The 21,700-nt window shown below is 35.5% G+C and overlaps 1 long non-coding RNA gene across 1 annotated transcript in view; it reads right to left on the bottom strand.

The window, feature by feature from the left end:
* The window catches only part of LOC117283675, a 57,417-nt gene extending 36,980 nt beyond the window's left edge, over positions 1-20,437 (bottom strand). Inside the window, exons 1-2 of the long non-coding RNA XR_004514706.1 lie at positions 20,355-20,437; positions 17,889-18,060 (exon numbers count right to left, since the gene is read on the bottom strand). This is a non-coding gene — a long non-coding RNA (uncharacterized LOC117283675). The remainder of the gene's footprint in view (positions 1-17,888; positions 18,061-20,354) is intronic.
* Between the last annotated feature and the right edge of the window lie 1,263 nt (positions 20,438-21,700).

Raw genomic sequence — 21,700 nt, 5'->3', positions numbered from 1 at the left:
TGTGTAGTTTTTTTTTTTTTTTTTTTTTTTTTTTGGTTGTCTGCACTGTCTCCTGTTTCTACATTGACTCTGATCAGTCTTATGTTGTTCTTTGAATTGTCTAGCAGCTTCTGGATTGATCTCTCATGGTCCCTTACTATCTTTAAGAGACTTTTCTTTTCCTTTTCTCTAATTGTAATCCTATCTCCTATATCTGAAATTCTGTCCTCACACTAGCTCATTGTGCTGTGTAAACTTCCAGTGGAGTTTTACTCTCATGGAAATCTGTCTGCATCTATTTTATGGATTCTATTTGTTTCCTATGTTAGGATTCCATCATGGTTCTTAGCTCCTCTATTTTTTTTTGTCTGTGTCTGCTCTAAATTTATTAATTATGTCTTGCATAATGCACAATCTCTTTTGTTATCTGAGAAGTTATTTCTGCTTTCATTTTTTCCAGCTCTTTTGTTGTCAGTTCAGGGAGTCCAGGTGGTTGAATATCAGATTGTTCCATCTCATTGCCCTTTGGGGTTGCCTTAGGAGATCTGGAAATCTGGTCTTGAGACTTATTTCCATGTCTTCTCATTTCAACATGATGCAGTCTGCTGTGCCCTTTTTGAGGCAACTTTTTGCTCACCCAGTGGTCTTTAATTCTCAGCAAGCCACTGAGCAGCCTTTACTTTGCTGCTTTCCAATATACCAATTCCTGGTTTTAGAATGGTGGCCTTCTCTATCCCTGACCTGAATTGTTGTCTAGGTGGACTTCTGGTGCGGGTCTGTGCACACTTCAACGGTATCTAGGTGTGCCTTTCGCTGGGCCCTCTTTGTAGATGTTGTCTGGGGGGGGCGTTTGGCTGGGGGCTGTGTACCCCTAGTTTCTGTTATCTGCATAGGCTTCTTGTTAGGGTCTCTAGGTGCTTATCAATGGTATTGGGGTGAGCCTCTGGCTCTTGCTTGTGTATTTGTGTAGTTCTTTCCCAGGTGGGCCCTTGGCTATGGCTGATGGTATGGTGGGACTCTGGATGAAACTTGTGTGCCTGTGCAGCTCTTTTTTAGGTGGGCTGTAGCTTGGGCACATGTGCTCCCATCTCTGGGGTCTGGGCAGGACCCTGACTGGGATCTGCCTGCCGCTGTGCCACTCTGGTCCACACAACTCTCCAGGATGTGCATACACTTACCGATGATATGGCGGGACTCTGGATCAATATTTTTATCTTAAGAAGTTTACCAGAGATAGGGAACAATTTGAAATAGTTCCTTGACACATCATATGTACTTTTTAGATCAATTGGTAGATGGAAATAGATGGATAAATACATAATTTAAATGATTTTCCACCAATATCCAACAAGCCCAATCTATATATCATATATTTTAGTATCACCTTAATATATTTAAAATCTGAATGCATAATGGCTGAAAATGGTTATTTCTCTAACAAACCAAACTGTCACTTTTTATTGCCTCCAAACTGACAGTTGGATCTTAGTTACTAAGTTACTTAGTTACTGATTCATTTGATGATCATTTTTAAATTACCTTTCATTTATTCTTTGGTAAATGTTTAGTTTCTTTTCTAATAACAAGATGATGAATAAAGGTGGTCTAGAAGATTGCTGTTAAAGTGCTTTCCATCTAAAGAACTGTGATTGTATAAAATCAGTTTCTTTAGAACTCTTGATGTATGATATTAATGTAAATCGTGAGCTTTTATTAATATTTATATTATATATGCCATAAGTATTTACCATACTATATAATATTATATAGCTATAATATTAACAGAAGTATTTGTGATATCCAAGATTACAATGAAAGAAGCCTGTGAACCAAAGTAGAAAAACTACATTTCCAAGTAATTCCAAAGTACATGTTACTGCTACACCCTTATGCATTCAGTGTGTCATGCACCAGAACAGTGTAAGTCCAAAGGCTCCATCTTTCCATATACCAAGTGGCCTGAATTGAGAGGACAGTGGCCCCACTCTCTTTCCAAACTTGCAAAGAGTAGCACCCCCTTCCCCATGAATACTTAACAATACAGTGTCTACAACCCCTGTGGCAATGGTAGATATAGCAAAAAAATAAGAGTAAATCTCAGATGATGCTGAGAGTCTGACAACTTGCATTTACAATGTTAATAATTCACAGTTTTCAGATCCACATCATCTGAGAGCCTCTAGTGATATTGCTACCTTCTTGATTCCTACTCTGCCTCCCCTAACACTGAACAGAATTGAAAGTTTACATTGCTGGAGAATTATTGACAATTTAACTCAGCCAATCTCTTTGGACTGGCCATTGTTGATAGGAGATAGGCTATCATTAACTCATTTGTTTAATTTTCCATTTATATCAGAAATTCTAAATGGAGACATTTTCTTTTCTTTCTCTTTTTATTTTAGAAAAGAGAGAACAGGGAAATCATCATGATCAACTATGAGAGGTCTGAAATTTCAATAATATACTTGTAGAAATAATTGCTTAGAGTTGACAAAAATCCTTGACTTTGACATGACCCCATATTTAACTTGTAACCAAAGGCAATAATTGTTGCCTTATCTTTGGCATCATTTCTTAGTTTTTGTGGAGGGAAGTTATGGGGACCTCATTATGCTATAGTCAGTAATTATACATAAATTCTTAAATTTTTGTATATACCACTGTATTCCTTTGATAAAATTAAAATTCTTAATAATTTTAATAAATTTGTTATTCATAGGTTTGTGTCCATTTCACATTAAAATGAATATTTAAAAATAAAAGAATTTAAAATTCACCATATTTTTATGATATTGATAGAATTGATATCAATAGAATGTTCTTTGTTAATAATAGACTCAATTAAAGAATAACTAATACAAGTTAGGCACTTTGGAAATATTTTCCCCTAATTATTACAGTTATTAGTCCACATAAATGGGATTATCCTCATTTTACAGAAAAGAAAAAATTGCACAGAAAAATTATGTAAGCTAATTTTTTTAGAGCTAGACAGCAGAAATCAGTGTTCATGCCTAGTGAATGAATCAGCAACAGTAGTAGAAAGATATTTCTGTACTACATTATATTTAATGCTTCTTATTATAGCATATAAAGTATGTAAGGTGTAATATGAGTGGAACACTACAGGTACCCTTTATAATATATGTGCTTTCCCATGTAAAATCTTTCCTAGCATAGAATTACAACATTAATAGATTTTAAATTAAATGTTATAAGGATGCTTATTAAAATAGAAACCAAACCATTGTTAGTTTTATGTATACAGAATAAGAACTCTGGTCTTCACAAATACATCATAGAATATGTTCTAGTTTTGAAGCTGATTAGCAATTAACCATGTTAACAAATACCTAAAATGTACCAATAAACTAAATGAGGAAAAAATAAACAAAAACAGATAGGATACATTCTATAATTGTGTGTTTATTCACTGCTTATGGACATTTCTGTCACTGAGATGCCCAGAGTTCAGAGGTGCATACTTATGATTTTATGTATGTCTCTTATTTTAATATAAATAAGCATAACAGAGACCTGCAAGAGTTATACTTCTATTATGATTAAGTTTGCATATTTTTAAATACTAAAGCTATCCCAAATATTTAACTTATTTCAATTTCTTGGTCAGTTGAACAAATTTTCTTTTAAGATTCTGGCATTTAACAGAATGCAAACAGACCATTTGTGCATAGGTCAAGAGAAGAGTTGAAAACACCAAGTGATATAAGTATTATTTTGATACTCTATATGCTATTCCATATTGAGTAAAATTTTGAAAAGTGTATTTCTATACTGCCCATACATTTTGATGGTACATTTTATATATATATTGTTATTCACTGAAAATCATAGCTGTTTTTTTGTTGTGTGGGGTTTTTGTTTGTTTGTTTGTTTGTTTTTGTACCAGAGATAGAACTCAGGTCCTTGTGCTTGTGAGTCAGGCAGGGACACCACTGAGCTAAATCCCCAGCTCCATAGCATGTACTATTTTGTCTTATATTCAGACCATGATTTTATTTCATTTTGCATGGATGTCTGTCCCTTAAATCTACTATTTTTCCTACTGGGGAGATAATACACTTTAACTTTTGCCTTTAGTTTCAAGTTGTCAATTACTGTACTTTATCTTTCTCCTACTCTATACATCTAAAGTGTTTCCCATTATCCTGTCAGTTGTCCTATTCGATCTGAACTTTTTGTTTTTACTTAACAGCTTCTACACAATTGATAAGCTGGAAATTGTGGAGGATCGCCTTACTGACTATGCCCAAAGCAGGCTATGATCAGTGAAGGCTGTAAAAAGTTAAACTCACAATTGGCTTGATCATAGAAGTGACTCCAGCCAAAGTCTACATGCCAAGGTCAGAAGGATTCATACCCAAATTCTGTTCTCAGAGTTTAAACCTTCTTTTTTTAAAAAAGACAAGCTTAATCATTATTATTTTTGTTTGTTTTGTTTTTTGAGACAGGGTCTCACTATGTAGTTGAGACTGATCTGGAACTCACTATACAGCCCAGGTTGGTCTCGAACTGACAATGATCCTCCTGCCTCAGCCTCCAGAGTGCTGGGATTACAGGCGTATGCTACCACGCCCAGTTAATTAATAATTAACTCCAAGCTATAATTTGTTTTGTCCCTAATTCAAGAATTTCTTCTCTTCTTTTATGAGCCTTGTCTGCATCAGCAGCACATCCATAGCAAATCCACATGGTTCCTCCATGTAGCCCCTTTACCTCAATCTGACTATGGTGTCTCCAGTAAATATCGACAGTTCTGGTTGTTAAGAACATTTACTTGTTCAGCCTTGCTTGCATGAGTATTGGTCATTCTGGCTCCCCATTTCTCTGTTTCTTTAACTCTGTCTATGTTTATCTTCTTGGCTTGCACTGTAACACTGAGCAGGAGATTGGAGCACTGTAAGGGTCGCCAGTAGGAAATTCACTGTCTCCTACAGCACGTCTTCCTAGATAGTCATACACTTCATTTTTTAAGTGAATTGCAGTTCAGTAAATGTTCCACATCACTTAGAAGGAAGCTATTCTGAGACTTTACTTATGCACAGAAATCCTGTCTATTTATTCATGAAAATATGGCCATTTTGTGGGGTATCAAATAATATGTTCAAATTAATTTCCCTTTTAAAATCATATAAAATTTATTTCAAAATTTCTTAATTCTAAAGCTACATTTGCAAAGTTGATATTATTTCTATTTTTTTTACATTAACCTTCCTCTCTCCTTTAAGAGCATTATCAATACATATATCCTTCTTCCACTTATTTTGGTGTTTTTCTCTAAATGGGATTCATGTCTTTCAGTTCTTGGAAGGAGCTCTTTCTTTTTAGTTATTAGCCCTTTTATAGTGCTTCTTGTATTCTTTGGATATGGTTATTTCTAAAATATTACTGATATAATCATGAAAGAAATGTTTTAAATCTATTCTATTTTGTAGTTTTAGATTTTACCTTTATTCTTCAAATATTAGAGGTTTTTTAGTCTTTATAGTACACTCTACTGTGTTTAATTTTTCCATGTATCTAGAGAATCTTGGCAGTTAATTCATACTTAAGATTTAATGAATGAATAGTTCATGTGTATCCTCTGCTATTTTGTAAGCAGATAAATTCTATAAAATTAATCACACATGCATGAGAAGTAGGGTTGGAAGTAACTGTGTATTATCTGTCTGATTTTGTTTGATGTTGGAAACTCTATATTACAATTTGAAAAAGGCTTTGCATTCTGGGAAATAAAGTTTGCCCTAAACTTTTTTTTTTCTTTTTTGGTACCTGGAATTGAACTGAAGGACTTACATTCGCCAAGCAGGTGTTACACTGCTTAGCTACATTCCCCAGCTCTGCACTAAAAAATTTATTATTATCTAAATTCTAATTTTACTTGTATATTTACTCATCTCTGACTTACTTGCAAGATGACATCAAGCTGCTCCTCTTCTGCATAGAGATGAAAAATGGACGTATGCTAATTTTCCATGTATGCTAATTTTATACTTATTGTCCTTTTTCAGCTCTGCTTTTCATTCTTGTTCATCTACAAGCATTATGCTTGAAGGCTCTCTGACTTTCTAACTGAAAAGGAAGTTGTTAGAGTATAGTGGTAGCTTCCTCTGATCTACCTACTTAAATTTATCTAAGAATGAACTGATATCTACTTAGGAACACCTCTTACCTACTGTCTTTACTGTTACAAGTTACAGACATTTAAGTACTTGCATTTCACTGGGTTGAGCTAAAGAATGAGAAACAAACACAGCAGTTCAGTTATCTTTAATTAGAAGACATGTTTAATACTACCAACTGATGATTTAAGTAATTTTTAAAATCCTAGATGCTATCTCATGATTTATACAGTATATGAAAAGAGTAAATAGTATACCTATGTTTTACTTTAGTTCTTCCCTACCCTGCACTATCTCAAATGCTTTCAGTTGTTTCACCCTGTTTAAATCACATAGTTGATAAATTGTACATCTTGGGAAGTATACTTTTATTCTTGAAATTGAAAACAAAAAAAAAAGTTTATAAATTACGTCCCACCTTGTTCTCAGAATTAAATCTGATATTCTTAGCATCACCACATAAGAATTTTCCTGATGCCATCTCTACTCCTGTACCTTTCTCATTAGTGAATTTTCGAATTAACGGCTTTTCTCTATGAATAATTTTCATTCATATTGTCTGTGTTTCAAGAGTTACCTGTGATTCAGTACTTAGCTCAACCTCTTCTCATCTCATAAAGCCTTATATGATACAACTTTATTAGAATTTACATGTATTTTTAACTTTCTGCTGGACTTTATCTATAATACACTAGGTCTCACCTGAGTTAGTGGGGGATTCTGTTCCAAATAGAAGACTTGTTAACAACTGCACACATTTTTCTTTGTCATTGGCAGGGAGGAGTGAACAGCAGAGAATTTCTAGCAACTTAGGTCAGCTTCCCACAACAAAATGTCAATAGTACTGAGGTTATGGAATTGTGCTGCTCTAATACTTGTATATTTTTCTACATGTCACATTTTTCTCTAACTGTAATTGTGACATACTTAAGCCTTCACTTAATTATAAGCACATTTAAAATAATGACTTAGTCATACCCTTTTATTGCTCTAATTACTTACCGCAATCATCTGAAATGAAAAATAGGAACTTAATAAATACTTGCTGAGTTAAAACAGGGATCTCTGAAAACGGTTAACAAATTCTCTAATTTTTCTACTCTTACCTCTCTCTACTTTTTCCAGCCTTTGTTAGATATATCTCTATATTTTTTCATGTTAAACTTGGCTTGTAGTTTTGTAGTTCTTATAGATCAACATCTAATTTTTTTTCATTTTTTAACTATGTCGCTAGACTGTAAGCTTTTTATGAGAAGGAGCAATGTTCCGTCATCAACATAACAAACTAGGACAATCTTTGAAGTATTTGATAAGTGATATCAGATGATTAAATAGAATTATTGAAGAAAATACTGTTAAGAAAGATACGAAAAGCTATCGTTTTTGTAAGTGTCCAGCCTCACAGTGCTTCTGGGGAGTAGTAGAATCTCTAAGAGGTAGAGTCCAGTGGGTGGTCTCCTGGTTATTCAGTGTACACCCTTAAAGTTGATACTGAAAATAGGAAGAAAAGGGTAAAGGTGTAGGGGAAGTGGGAAGGGGAGGGGAAAGGAAATAAGAGAAAAGAATAATATGTGAAAAGGAAAAAAGTGAAGCAAAATCTTCGTAAATAGGGGAGGGTAGAGGTGGTGAAGGGAGGGCTGGGGTGTGGGGGGAAAATGAGAACCAAGACCTGTCATGTAAAGGTACAAGATCCCAAGATGAATGCAACTGTACTGTATACTTAAAAAATACCAATAAACTCGACGACAGATAAAAGGTGTTACTGGGACCTCAGCCCCCTTCTCTTCCCCTCTTTCCTTCTGTGAAGTGAACAGCTTTCTCTACTACGTATTCTTGGCAATAGCTTGGTGCCTTTGCCACAGGACCCAAAGCGGCACAGCCAATCGATCATGAACTGCAATTTCCAAAGTGGTGAGCTAAAAAATAAATTGTTCCTCATAATCGGTTATCATAGGCTATTTTTTGAAATAGTGGGACACTGACGAACACATGAACCAATTTATATTTTACACAGAATTTTCTATAAAGAAAATTACCATCCTTGACTTGCACTTAAACTATTGTTTATATTTAGTAGCTTCAGAGATGTATCAAATGTGATATTAGGGAGAACCAGGTATTTCCAATTATTATTAATTACAATGATTAAATTTCTTAGTATTCACATAAGGAGATTATTCCATGTTTCTTAAACTCAAAAAATGCACCATCAGCATTAGAGTCACCTGAGTACATTCTGTAAAAAAGAACAACTTACTGACTTTGAAAGTAGAATCAAAAAATGCCATTCTTTGTAGGATATTCAAGTTTTGTTTTTTTTTAAAGAATACCGAAGGTTTTCATTTTTTTTTTTTTTTTTTTTTTTTTTTTTTTTTTTTTTTTTTGGTACTGAGGAATGAACTCAGGTCCTTCAGCTTGCAAGGCAGGCCACCAAACCACTGAGCTAAATCCCCGGCCCCCTCATTTTTCTTGAGTTTTTCCACTTGATATTAAGCTAAACTCTGAATTCTTAGCTCATTTTCATTATAATGGCAATATTAATGATAATTAACATTTAATAAACACTTCCTGCATAGGAAATATTGCATTAAGCATGTCATATTTTTATATAATTTAATCCTCATAACAAACTTAAGAGACAGATTTTATTTTTCATTTTTTAAAAATATGGGAGTCCAATCATCAAGATGAGTTATTTGCCTAACATCACATGATTAGTAAATTTTATACCTTCAAAACTCATATTCTTTTTCTTTTTCCTTTTTCCTTTTCTTTGGCAGAGATGTGTAAACTTACAGCACTGAAAACAGGAAAGGAATCCACTCCAGAGTGAGAGCAGGCTGGTCAATATGCTCACCGTGGCTTGAAGGATAAGGGAGAGGGGCTGTTAGTGCTGAAAATTCCTAGCTTGGCTTCCCTGTCTTGCAAATAAAACATTGGAATATCAAACACGATGATTTTCTGTATGAGTATCATTTGAAGATCATTTTTTTCTTACCTTATCATAGGGTATTTTCTAATTTAAGATTTTCATTTAGCTTCAGACAGTTCAAAAATATTCAGATCTGTTACCTTATTTGTGCATCAAAAGATTAATGCACTTTCCAAAGAGCATGTTGTATCCAAAGGGCTGGGCTAAGCTCTTATGTTGCAATATCTTTAATTGATGAATATTTTCAAAGTGCATTCTTTTTAACATACATACAATAGAATCATTAGTAAATACAGATTTAGGACTACTGTGAAAAGCTAGGCTAAATTGCCTATCACAGTTTAACAGTTTGAAGAAGACCTCAAAATGAAAGCCTTTTAAACTTTACTACAGGGGTGACATGAGACAGCAAGGCTGTTATCACCTGATAATGCATTTCTAGGTGAGCTAAATTTTCCGAAGGCCATTGCATCCTGGGGTGCTGATGACTTATAGCTGCACAGCCCACTGGGCAGCCTTGAGAGAAATTGTCCCAGATCACACAGAGAGAAACACAATTAATGTGCTCTGTTCCTGAGAAGAGCAGGGAAATGATAACCTTTGATGGTCTCATTTAAAAAATAGTTTTCCCCTTGGCTAAACACCCCCATACCTAAGCCTCTTTCATTGCTTAAAACCCTAGCAGCTACTGCTCTGACAAATACCTAGCCCTGCAGTAAACCATGAGGTTCTTTGTTTATGGGAGGGGAAAAGAGCAGACACAGATGATGTCATGCCCTGTCTCTACCACCTGTTTATTGACTTGGAAACATGAGCTGGTTTGTCTTTATCTCTGCCCAAACTGTCCTTCTAATATTTTTCTTGGCTGTCTCATCCTGCTGTCTCCTCACTCTGTAGTGTATGATTGTAACTAGAATTCCAATGGCTCTCATTTTATGTCCAAACAGTTCTAGTTTCCCCTTACCATATGGTCATCCTGATGTTACCATTTGCCTCAATCATCCTTTTTGTAGCTGCTTGAACATCTTAATTGATCTCATGAGCTATGTTAGAGATTTAGAATAGACATCAGTATAATTTCATCTCACACACACATGAACTGAGTCTTTTCTCTGATTGGATGTATGTCGTATATACATAGGTTTTTAAATTTTTACAAAACCCAGATTTCACCTTAGTCATAACAAATGAGATTTCAAATGCCACCGCTCATCAGAGGAAACAATTACCTGTATTTTCTTGTCTGATAAGGTATGTTTCATTCCTCTGGAATGGTCGTGTGTTACAAGAAGCTTAAGCTCCTTTCTCTTGTTTAAATAAAGTAATAAATGGTTTTGGAAGACTTCTGGAGTAGATTGAATTCTTATTTGACTGAACTTCCACATTTGTTCCCTTATTCCTCATTCATTCATGTGTTACTATCATTCAAGAGCATTTAAGAATATGTGTTCATGAATTTTTTAACCCTCATGACACACAAATTCACAATGGACCTGTTCACATCCATTAATGATTTTGTATCTCTTCTAAAGTCTGAGATGGAAGATACATTATCTTTTAACTTTCTCCTTTGTCATAAAAGTAAGTTATTAAAAAAAGTAGATGAATATGTAAATTCACCCTGATCCATACTTCCAGTAAACCCACTGGAGTGAGGGATAACAACATAAAGTAAAAACACAACTTACAAAGATCCCTCCTTTATTTTATAGGTCCTAATAATTAGGCGTCTAATTCAGTGTTCTGGAGAGAATGGGATTTACGGATTAGGTTACTTTCAACATATCTGGAAATTGGGTCTATTTTAAGAAAAACATTATCAAGAAAGTATTATAGTTTCATCCAAAAGCCTCATGTAATCATCGGTGGGGTTTCTGAAATGTGATTAAATTATGGGAGATTATAGCTGGCTCATTGTTTGGAAGTGGGGCCTGACCGGAAGGGATGTGTTGCTGGGTCGTGACCTGGGAGGATCTATCCCACTCCCTGAGTCCTCCCTTCCTTCTCTCTGCTTTATGGAAGCCCTTATGGGAGCACACCCGAGAAAGTCGTCTGGCCATGCCCCTCTGCTATGAAGTCCTGCCTCAGAGCCAGCCATCTCTGGACTGCAACCAAGAACGAAAATAATTCTCTCTTCCTTTAAATTATGTGCATTGGGTGTTGCATTACAGCTACAGCAAAAGTGACTAAGACTTGTAAGTAAATCTGATCTTCGGTAGCACTTGCTTCTTTTTTCCTGTCCTAATTACTTGTATTATTTCAAAACAGGGACTCTCCCAGTATATTTTTAACTTTCTTCTGTTTTATCTCATGGATATAATACAGATCTCTTTCCTTATACAGGTGTATCTAGATTTGAAAATTAAGCTAAAATTGTGAAACAAGTGAACTAACACTCTGGCTGAATTTTGAACTATTAGGATGACTTATTTTTGTGTGAGCGCTTTGGATGATCTGGTTTCTTACAATCATATGTTCGGAGTCATATCTCTGTGTACAGCTCTTTACAGAATATCAGACAGATTTCCTGACTTTACCTAGAGAGAGGCCTGCTGAGCCTTTTGCAATCTGAAGCTAGATCTCTCCAAGGAGAAAAAAGAACACTGAATGTCCTAAATAAATAATGTCAAAATGATATCGAAGCATCATGCAGCCCAGAGTTTTTGTTCAGATGGTATTAGTCCATTGGGGAATTTCAGGAATAGATCACTCACAAGGAGCAATACACGAGCAATGGTCAAAATATAAAATGCATGCTTTAAAAAACTACACTAAAAGGCACATTGCTATTAGTTCCCCTCAAAATACTACCCCTTGTTTCAAACACACTTATACTATCGTTCTTGCTACTTTCTGAAACAATTCTGGAAATCTTCTTTCTAAGAGGTATCATCAAAAATGAGGTGAATGCCGAGGGCCATGCGACAGAAAGGCAGACTTATGAAAATATAATGGTGTATCTCATCCACCAAATTCTCTGTTTCTGGCGCTTTGGGCTTCTGGCTTTTCTACAAACTCAAAATGACTGTGAAATGTAACTATTTTGAAGTGATTTAGGCCACTGAAGATATGACAGCATAGCTAAAGATTCATGAAGGGGATTTTCAGAATGCCTTCAGAAAATGGCAAGAACAGCGGGATAAACGTGTTGGAAGCAAGGGGAAACATTTTGAGGGGCGCTGATGGCAATGAGTGTTTTAAATTTAAATTCACTGTTTTTTCAAATCACATCTCATAGTCCCACAGAAGCCAGTTTAATACCCATGTGGGATTTTACTCAAAATCCCGGGACTACAAATTATACCCTTTGTCTACTTGCATATGTAATTAGCACATTTCTTTCAAGTGGATTAACATGGAAAAGTTAGGACAAGAAGATAACTGGAGCATATACTTGACTGCATGACTTTGTTATTATTATTTTTGTCTCAAATTACCTAATTAACAAAATGGGAATGTTTGTACCTACCCCATGACAGTGGTCTGGGATGGATGGAAGGCATTTCTTACTATTGGGTTTATATCTAGGATGTTATGATCTTATGTGAGAAACTGATAGACCATTAGAGAAATTGACTTAACAGATGCCAGGGATATTGCATGAGAAAAAGGAATGTGAAAATATGCATAAGGAAGTAGCAATTTTTTACAAAAGATATATGTACTTTTGGGAGGTAACAGTGAATCTTTGTAAATTTAAGGTAAAAGAAATACTTTGGTGACTGCAAAGAAATTTAGAGATGGATCCCACTCAGTAATTTAACGATTCTAAATGATGACTTAGACTGGATTAAACTAGAAACTGGACATTACTAAAGAATATGACACTTGGCAAGGAAGATTACTAAGATGGTCATATGAATTAAGTCAGAAACTGGACTAGAAATTCCCTCAAGGTGACCCATAATTCCTGTAAGTGGCAAGGGCAAAAACACAGAAAGTAGCAAGGATGGAGGGAGCACTCTTCAAAGAACTCAAGATTTTAAATAAACACAAAGGAAAAATGATTGGGTAGCCACAGGAATCATTCCTACAGAGGTGATAATTGAAGTCCGGACTAAATGGGATCCGCAAGGACCAGTATAGAAACGTATCAAGGATGAAATCCTGCGGGAAGGCCACAGTAGATGACAGAAATAGTTATGTTTCCTGTGTGAAGTGGATAGAGTTAGGCACCACACCCGCATTTTCTACACGGCTCGCATAACTTGTCTGGCATTTTGGCACACATATTAGTCTATGATCAGTTAGATGGCTATTTTTCTAATATCATTACACCACCATGCCTCACGAGGGAGAGTCTTCAAGTGTCTCATATGATGTTATGGGCTAAAAGGATATTTAGTATTATGTCTATTTTAGTTTCTCATAAATAATAGCTTACCTTTCCTCGAAGGATTCATTGCCAGGGAGCGATTATTAGTCATGAATTAAGAACAGGTTACTCTGTTTTTAAGGAAAGAAATCTACTGCTAGAGGTACTCCTCAATGGTAAATCTAAATGAGAATGTTTGTCCAAATAGGATAGAAATATTTCCTCATTGGTTGTTATTGTTAAGATATGACTTTAATAGGAGAGCACCTAGTTCATTGAAACATTTTGAGTTTAAATAACCTGCTGGTTACTGTGTTTCCTTGCATTGGTAGGTAAACATTAAATTTATGGCGTCATGATTAAGCTAAATAATGAAATATTATCTAATGTATAAATTGGGATAGTTTGCTTTATATATTTGTTTCGTAGCATTTTCTTTTATTAAGGGAGAAGTGCATCATTAATTTGTTCAGAATCATCTTACAAAAGGCAAACCGCATTCCTAAAAGTTGACCTGAGAAATCAAAATTTTTCCTATATTTAAAGAAATTGCACACATTTCAAAACTTTTTTGTGGAGTGCAATCATGCTGCTTTGAAATGATTATAGTAGTGTATTGAGTGCCTGGAAAATGTTAGGTGTTGTGATGGAATTTATCTGCAATACAATAGACAAAAAATTTTCCCTGAGTTATTTTATTATTATAAGGTAACCATATTAGTTTTCCTATTGTCGGGAAACCCTACACCTGCCATTTAAAGTGTGAAGAGTACATTTTCAGTTGTACTTTTCAGAGGATTCAGTTAAATATTCGGCTGGCTCCAAGGCAGAAATCGTGTAATGAAACTGCATCACTGGTGGAAGAAACCTGCTCAGTCCAAATCAGCCAGAAATGCGGGGAGAGAGAGGCGGGGGGAAAGTGGGGAGAGGGAAAGAGAGAGTCATGGAGAAGACCGCACCCATCTAGTTTAGGGACCCGGCTCTTCAAGCAAGCTACACCTCCTAGCAGTATACTCAGCTATGAACTCATCAGTGGATTAACGTGTTGGTTAGTATGGTCTGCCCCCATGACCCAGTCACCTTTCAAAAGCTCCATCTCTGAACACAGGAGAATTTTTAAGGAACATTCTAGTCCTAAATTATAACAATAACCATAGGTGAGACATTTGGGGAAGTAAAAGGAGAAGGTTATCAACAATTACGCAGGCATATAAAGTCACTCTAATTATGACTTCTTCCAGTGTTTGAAGAAACAGAAGCACAGAGCCCGGAAATTGCCATGGCCAAAGCAATGGGCATTATGATTTCATATTTTTATCAGTATGCAAAGCTCAAGGGTAAAATGTTTAAATGCATTATCTTTATCTATACAGCAATTATTTTATCTTGGGAGGAGTTAGTAGTAATAAAAATTTAATCCTAGAACTGAATGATCCCCGTGTTAAAAGTGGGTCGGTTCACAATCAGTCTGGCATCCCTCATTGCTCTTGTATTGCTTTCACTAGGCATGAGCTAAATTCCAGGAAGACTGAGGCACCCATCCTGGCATTGTGAAAGGGCACTTTGTCAAGGTCCCCTCTTCACATGCTGTTTTTCCTGCTGTCTTTGAGCTGGAGCTTCTGTCTCCATTGCAGCTACTGAGTTCGTAGAAAGTTCTCTGGTTGCCTCGGATTTGAGAGTAAACATAAATCCTCAAAGTTTTCTGTTTCAGTCCTAAAGCCTGCTGGAGGAGCCCTCTTGAAAAGCTCAGAAACTGTCCTTTCTCTACACCGCATTGCAGTACTAGAGAGCATGTTGAACTGCTCTCTGTGATCCCAAACTCGGTGATCTCCCTCATTATTGTGGCTCTAATGGGGAATCGAGCTTCCTAGGATGTAGCAGGAGGCCAGCCCAAGTTCCTGCCTCTGTTTTCCACTAAATCCACTTAGACCTTCACATGCGGCTCTGACACTTACCCCCAAATTATAACTTGTTGTATTAATTCTCTGGAGCTTGCTTCCCCTTAATCTCACCTGTATCCTCATTCATTTTCTTTCCTTGTCAATTGGTCAAATTTTTATCCTATTCTACAGTTCCAGAAATGATGTCTTGTTCCTTCATTTTTTTTTATGTAGTCTTATTTGCCTCTGTGGTTTTTAGTTCAAAACTTTCCAATTTTAATGCAATACCAAAATTTTAAAACTGTAAAATAAGCCCTTTTGTTGCATACATAGAGCCTATTTGTTGCAAGGAAAAATCCTTTTGTACTGATCCTTTATTAGTGTAAGAAATTAGCAGATGTCTGCAAAGGAATCTGACAGTTTGCACTGAATACACCTATCTTCCTTCTTTGTTGTTGTTGTTTTTACCAGGAATTGAACTCGGGACCTTGCACTTGTGAGGCAGGCAGGGGAACCACTGAGCCAAATCCCTGGACCTCTACCTTCCTATTTGTACAGAAAAATGCTGAGTTGAGTACAGGATTGTGGTTGTGGAAAAATGAAAAGAGGATTTACTGAGAATTGAAAAATACATCAAGAATTGTTCAGTGTTTATTCTCTTTCTCAGGAAATGCCAGATTTGGGAATAGAAGATAATACTCTTGCTCCTGATCATTGCATGTAATGTTATATTAGAAGATTTTAACCATTCTCACAGCAGAGCAGAGAGATGAATATTCTTTGTTTCTGAGTTGGTGATACTTTATTCTTATTTGATTTGTTTGAACAATTATTTGTCTTATTTACTAGATGACTGGAATAGTGCTGAAGTATGTGATATGGCAATTCAAAATCATACTCCCTATCCTTAATGTGTCTCCAGCATAGTGGATAAAATCCAATCCTGAAGTGAAGAAATATAATGCTGTAGAAAATAAAATTTAACTTGGATGACTTTGGAGTCTTCCATTTGTCAAGGTATATTAATTTTAGCTTATGGGAGCCAGGTAGACTTAAATTTCTTAGAAAAATTCAAATGGAACAGAATCTTATGAAAATTTTGAAAGGTTTTGTTTTGTTTTTGTTACTTAGAACTGGGTAAAATTTAACCATTTCAACTTTAGGTTCAAGAATAGTACCTATAAAATAGGTATTAGTATTTCTACAATATTGACTTGAAATGTGTTCCAGCAGAAAAGAAAAAGTATGCAGTAGAAAAAAGTCAGGACCTAGTATTACACTTATTTACCCTGTTCTGGCAGCTCAGAGTATAAAGGGGAATGATAACAAAAAGAGATATCTTTATACTTCCTTTGCCATCCTGTGAGTACCTATAATCAAAAGGATAGAAGAATCTTACCTCATCCACAAATTGAAGGACGAGTGTTCAGTGGAATCTTCAGAAACCATTAAATATTTTCCTTATTGTTGCATGACAGACTAGTGGCTACTACCCAAAGTATTAAAAGTAATACTTGAAATAGTTGGGCATGGTGGCGCAGACCTGTAATTCCAGCCCTCTGAAGGCTGAGGCAGGAGGATGGCTGTGAGTTCGAGACCAGCCTGGGCTACATAATGAGTTCCAGGTCAGTCTCAACTACATAGTGAGACCCTGTCTCAACCTCCCCCCTCAAGTAATACTTGATCACAAGGTAGAAATCTGAGATATGTGCAGATTCCAGAGTTTACTGGGTCATAAAGCATATGAGAATTTCCAGTGGGCAGAATGTGGGCCACAAGGAGGAAAAGGGACATGACTGGAGACATTTTAAATACTGCTGAAAGATGTTATGGAGCTTTAAGTGCAGAGGCTGTGTAAAATGAGTATCAGCGTAGTCACAGAGAAGGCCCCTGGAAAGAGGGACTAACTCTGAGTAATCCATGAACGTACTATTAGTGAAAAGATCCACCTAAACATGCAAGGTTGAGATAATAAAGTGACTTTACAGGAATAACCACCCTCAGCCAAATAAGCTTGCTTGGCTGAAATCTTTAGCCCACTTTCTGCTATGAAAAATAGCCTTGTTATTGAAAATAGCAGAATGCAGTTCAAAGGAGGGAAAAGGAAGAGAGGAAAGAGCCAAACAATCCCTTCTCCAACTGTATTGTGTAATATTTTCAAGGGACATTGTGAATGATTTTGATGATAGCTAGAAAAAGGCAAAATAGAGAAAAGCCAGAAATAGATCAGTTTTAGTTTTCAATTGATTGAATAAGAAGAATGCCAAGGCCCGAGCCCACACATTTGCACATAAATATTGGAGCATTTGAATTTAGTGATACTGGTAGCGGTTGGTCACTCAGAGAGCTATAAGAATTGCTATATAGAGAAAACTTGGACACTGATAGCTATAAGCACAGTTACTCAAATTAAACTGGCATGGGAAGAGTCCCATATGTGATAATTATTTCTAGAAATCTATTTTTGCTTAACTTTGTTTTAAACAATCCATACTGTCTCTCTTTAAAAGTTGGTAAAACATAAATTCTTGGGCCTTCAAGTTACTTAATTCATATAAATATTAAATCTATAAGAAACTCTAGTAAGTCAAAGCCACTAGCAGAGTTTGCTGTCCTCCATTGCAGCGGCCCTTTACCTTTCCACAGATGTCATCCGTCGCTCCCTCTCTCTCTTGTGTCTCCCACGGATATATTTTGCTTGCTTTGCTCAGTGTTCGCCATCAACCACTCTTAACCTTCCAGCATTTCTCCAGAAAGCTTGATTGTGAACTGGAGCCCATAATCTCATGCTTCGAAAAAGCCACGGGTCTATGGAAGAAAAGCATAAAATATTTCTGTTTCCCAATAAATATAAAAACATAAGAACGACGGGAAATACATGCATATATGTGTGTGTCTACACCAACACACTTATGTACTTGCTGCTTTCGTGCATATGTTCGGTTAAACCGTTCTCTGAAAAATTTTCATTAGTTTAATTCATAAGACCCAATTATCTTGAAAATGTTGAGCAGCAAAATTAATCTCAGATAAAATTTCAAGTCCCAGATTTAACATTATAAGCCGTGTTTCTTTGATAAAACTTCTTAGTTTTTCTCATTGTCAGTACTTTCACAGTAAAATCAGTACTGTTACATAATATTGTCTCACTCATATAATTATTAGTAATTAAATGGAGAGAGAAAATGTCTGTGGTATATTGTTGCTTTTCAGTGGATAGATAGCACAAGTACTTTCATAATGAGCAAAAATTCATAAACTCAACATAAAGCAGAATTATTACTCCCCGTAGCCCCAAACGTTCCCCCAAATGGGCATTTCTTTCTTGTTATCCAAAGGTTGTGTTTACTTCGGCAGCACACATACTTGTTATTCAAGGATAGTTTGGGTTTTTTTGTTTTTTGTTTTTTTGGTACAGGGATCAAATTCGGGACCTCGCACTTGTGAGGCAGGTGGCAGAACCCCTGAGCTAAATCCCCGTAATAGCCAATAGCATCCGAGGCAAAAAAATGAATTTCACATAGACAAATGTGATCTCTTTGGGTTTTCTTTCTGCTTATTTTTCTACATTTGGAAATTTATTTTACTATTTTTGACTCACTTTAGTATTATCAAGCCTGTGCTTTCCAAAAACATTATCCAAATGCATTAGTTAATATTCAGTTTCTGATTTGTCTTTTAAAAATTTTAAGTAAAAAGTTTTAGACTGGAAAGACATATCAAAAAAGCAGTATCAGTGAGGAGAACTGAAAGCTATTATATGTCTTCCCATATTCATTTGCTGAGACTTAATGGCCATTTTGGAAGTTGGTGATGTCATAAAGACGTACTGATGGCATTAAGAGCCATTTATAGGATCTAGAGGGAGGGCTTTTTTGCTCTTCCATCAACTAAGAAAATAGCAAGAATACCCTGACCACACACTGAACTGGCTGGCAAATTTATCTTGGTTTTCTCATTCCTAAAGTGTAATATATAGTCATTATTATTTGAGAATTACCCGGGCCCATGTTATATTGGTTCCCTAGAGGAACAGATTTAATGTTTATATGTGCATGTGAATTATTAAATGAGGGATTTAGTAGGTAGGCTTTCAATGGCCGCCTATGGAATCAGGGATGGAGTACTGCAGAACGGCCCTGTGCATGCAACTTTGAGCTAACTGCAGAGTCTAGTGCGACTGTAGTTAAAGTCGAGGGTCTGCCTTGGAAAGTTGAAAGTCTGTGCTGGAGAACTGAAGTAAATGAAGAAAATAAAGGGCAATGGCAAAGATCAAATCCTCAAAAAGGAAGTCTTCCTTCTGCTTTCCCTTTTTAGTCTACACAGGCTAAAAGCCTATCAATTGATGCTACCCACAGCCAGAATGAGTCTTCCCTTCTCAAGCTGTGGCCCAGATGTGAAACATTCACACAGACATGGACAGACCTTTATTAATCTGCTCGGAGGTCCTTACTCAACTCAAGGTGAGAAATCACATTAATGATCATGTATGTGTTTTATGAAAATAGCACAAAGAGAATAGGACAGTGAATTTTTTGCAATGACAAATAATATGGAAACTCAGGAATTCTGAGGATTAAAACTTACATCTCTTCCATATTATTAAACTCTCTTCTTTTTATTCCTAATGGTACTTGTGTTGAGAGGACAAAGTAGAAGTTTCATTTTAGTGATCGTTACAGAAGAGTCATACCAGTAGGTTTAGGTATGGAAACTCGAAGCAGCCATGTGGATGGACTGTACTCTTTTGAGAATCTCCATTGATATTTTTGGGTCATCATCTGCTGACAGTACCTGACAGATCTGCTGGTGAATTGCTGAGAAACCACCAAAGACAGAAGGAAAGCTTAGATTTTAAGATTTTATATTCACAACACTTGCTCAATAGATTTTTTTTTTTTTTAATTTGTTATACTAGAAAAAAATGTCTGGTGTTTCAATAACTCAGTAGAAATGTGTTTCAATTGTATAGAATGTAAAAATAGCACATCGCATAAAATCAGTAACATAGGAACCTAGGTACAATATATAATATTGATACTAAGTACTACCTATCTAGGCAGTACTATCTATTTAGCCAGATGGAATGTTAGTTTGCTTACCTGTGTAATAATAGTGATATTTTCTTGGTTGAATTGTTGAATGAAATAATGCATGTAGAAATTCCCACACAAGGCCAGACGAATACTCCTGCTCAATTAAAAGGAAGCCGCTATTAAATTAATCATACATCTAATAAAAATAGCTATAAATATTGCATAAAATATATTTTAGTTCAATTTCACTAGGTATTTAAGAACTTAATAAGGCCAAGGGTAAAATCTATTTTTGTGATGCCTGGAATATTATTTGATTGTTCCAAAAAAACATACACATTTCCTACCTCTTCATTATATGTGTGTTCTTGAGAAATGCCTTCATAACTCTTATTCTCAGTTTAATCAACTGTAAAATGAAAGTGATATTCCATCTTAAAAGAACTGCCGTTAGAATTAAGTAATGGAGTGTTTAGCATAAGACCAGGCAATGACAAAGTACTTAACAATGACTGCTAGCAATTACTATCAGAAGGAATGGCATATTTCCTTGGTGCAAACTGATCCCTGATCATGGCAGTAATATATATTATTCTTCATATATACTTGCACACGTGATAGCTCCTTTTATCTGTACACTTCAAAAGTGGGTATAAAAAATATCCTCTATTTTATAGATGACAAATCTGAAGTTTGAGAGACTTGCATGAACCCAAATCACACAGCACGGTAACTACAGGTTGCCACGTCAAAGACCCATGTTCTAATTCTCCATGCTTAGACATTTTGTAGTCATTTTGCATTCCAACTCCAGAACTCTAACTCTTGTTCTGGCTTCTATAAGGGATTCAATGCTACAATGATGCTGCATTAAAGCAGAGAGTAAAATCATATGAATATTTTCATTATCTCAATCCCTTGATTTTGTGTCATTTTAATTAAAAATAATTCTTAATTTTCATTAATAAATTTCAGAAAATAGAATTGAGAAATTTATTAAGCCTTATGTTGACTGATCTTCATTAATGAGAAATGATGTTTAAAGAACATACCATGATTTTTGAAAAGGGACTTTGTATTTTATAGAAGATAGAATAGTCTTGTATTTTTCCACAGCAGGTGAATTTCATATTCAAAAGAATGAGAAGACTAATGGTTCTGATTAGAGTGAAACAGAAAGTGTGGAGGATGTGTGAACTTCCCCACACAGACATTTAGCTAGATAATTTAAGCTTGGGTGTCTGTTACTTTATTTTATTTAAAATAAAATTGGCTCTATTTCTGGAAATCCATGACTTAACTCTATACTTTTATTTCTACCTGAATTAATGTCATATTTATATACCTAAAATCAAATTAGTGAGGCAGGAAATATACAACATACACATGTTCAAAAATACTGTACTCTTTAA

Source organism: Fukomys damarensis, unplaced genomic scaffold (assembly GCF_012274545.1).
Source record: "Fukomys damarensis isolate Sample0158 unplaced genomic scaffold, DMR_v1.0_HiC HiC_scaffold_29, whole genome shotgun sequence".
Taxonomy (NCBI): Eukaryota; Metazoa; Chordata; class Mammalia; order Rodentia; family Bathyergidae; genus Fukomys; species Fukomys damarensis.
The sequence above is the reverse complement of the archived record's forward strand: the minus strand, read 5'-3'. Positions and strand labels throughout refer to the sequence as shown.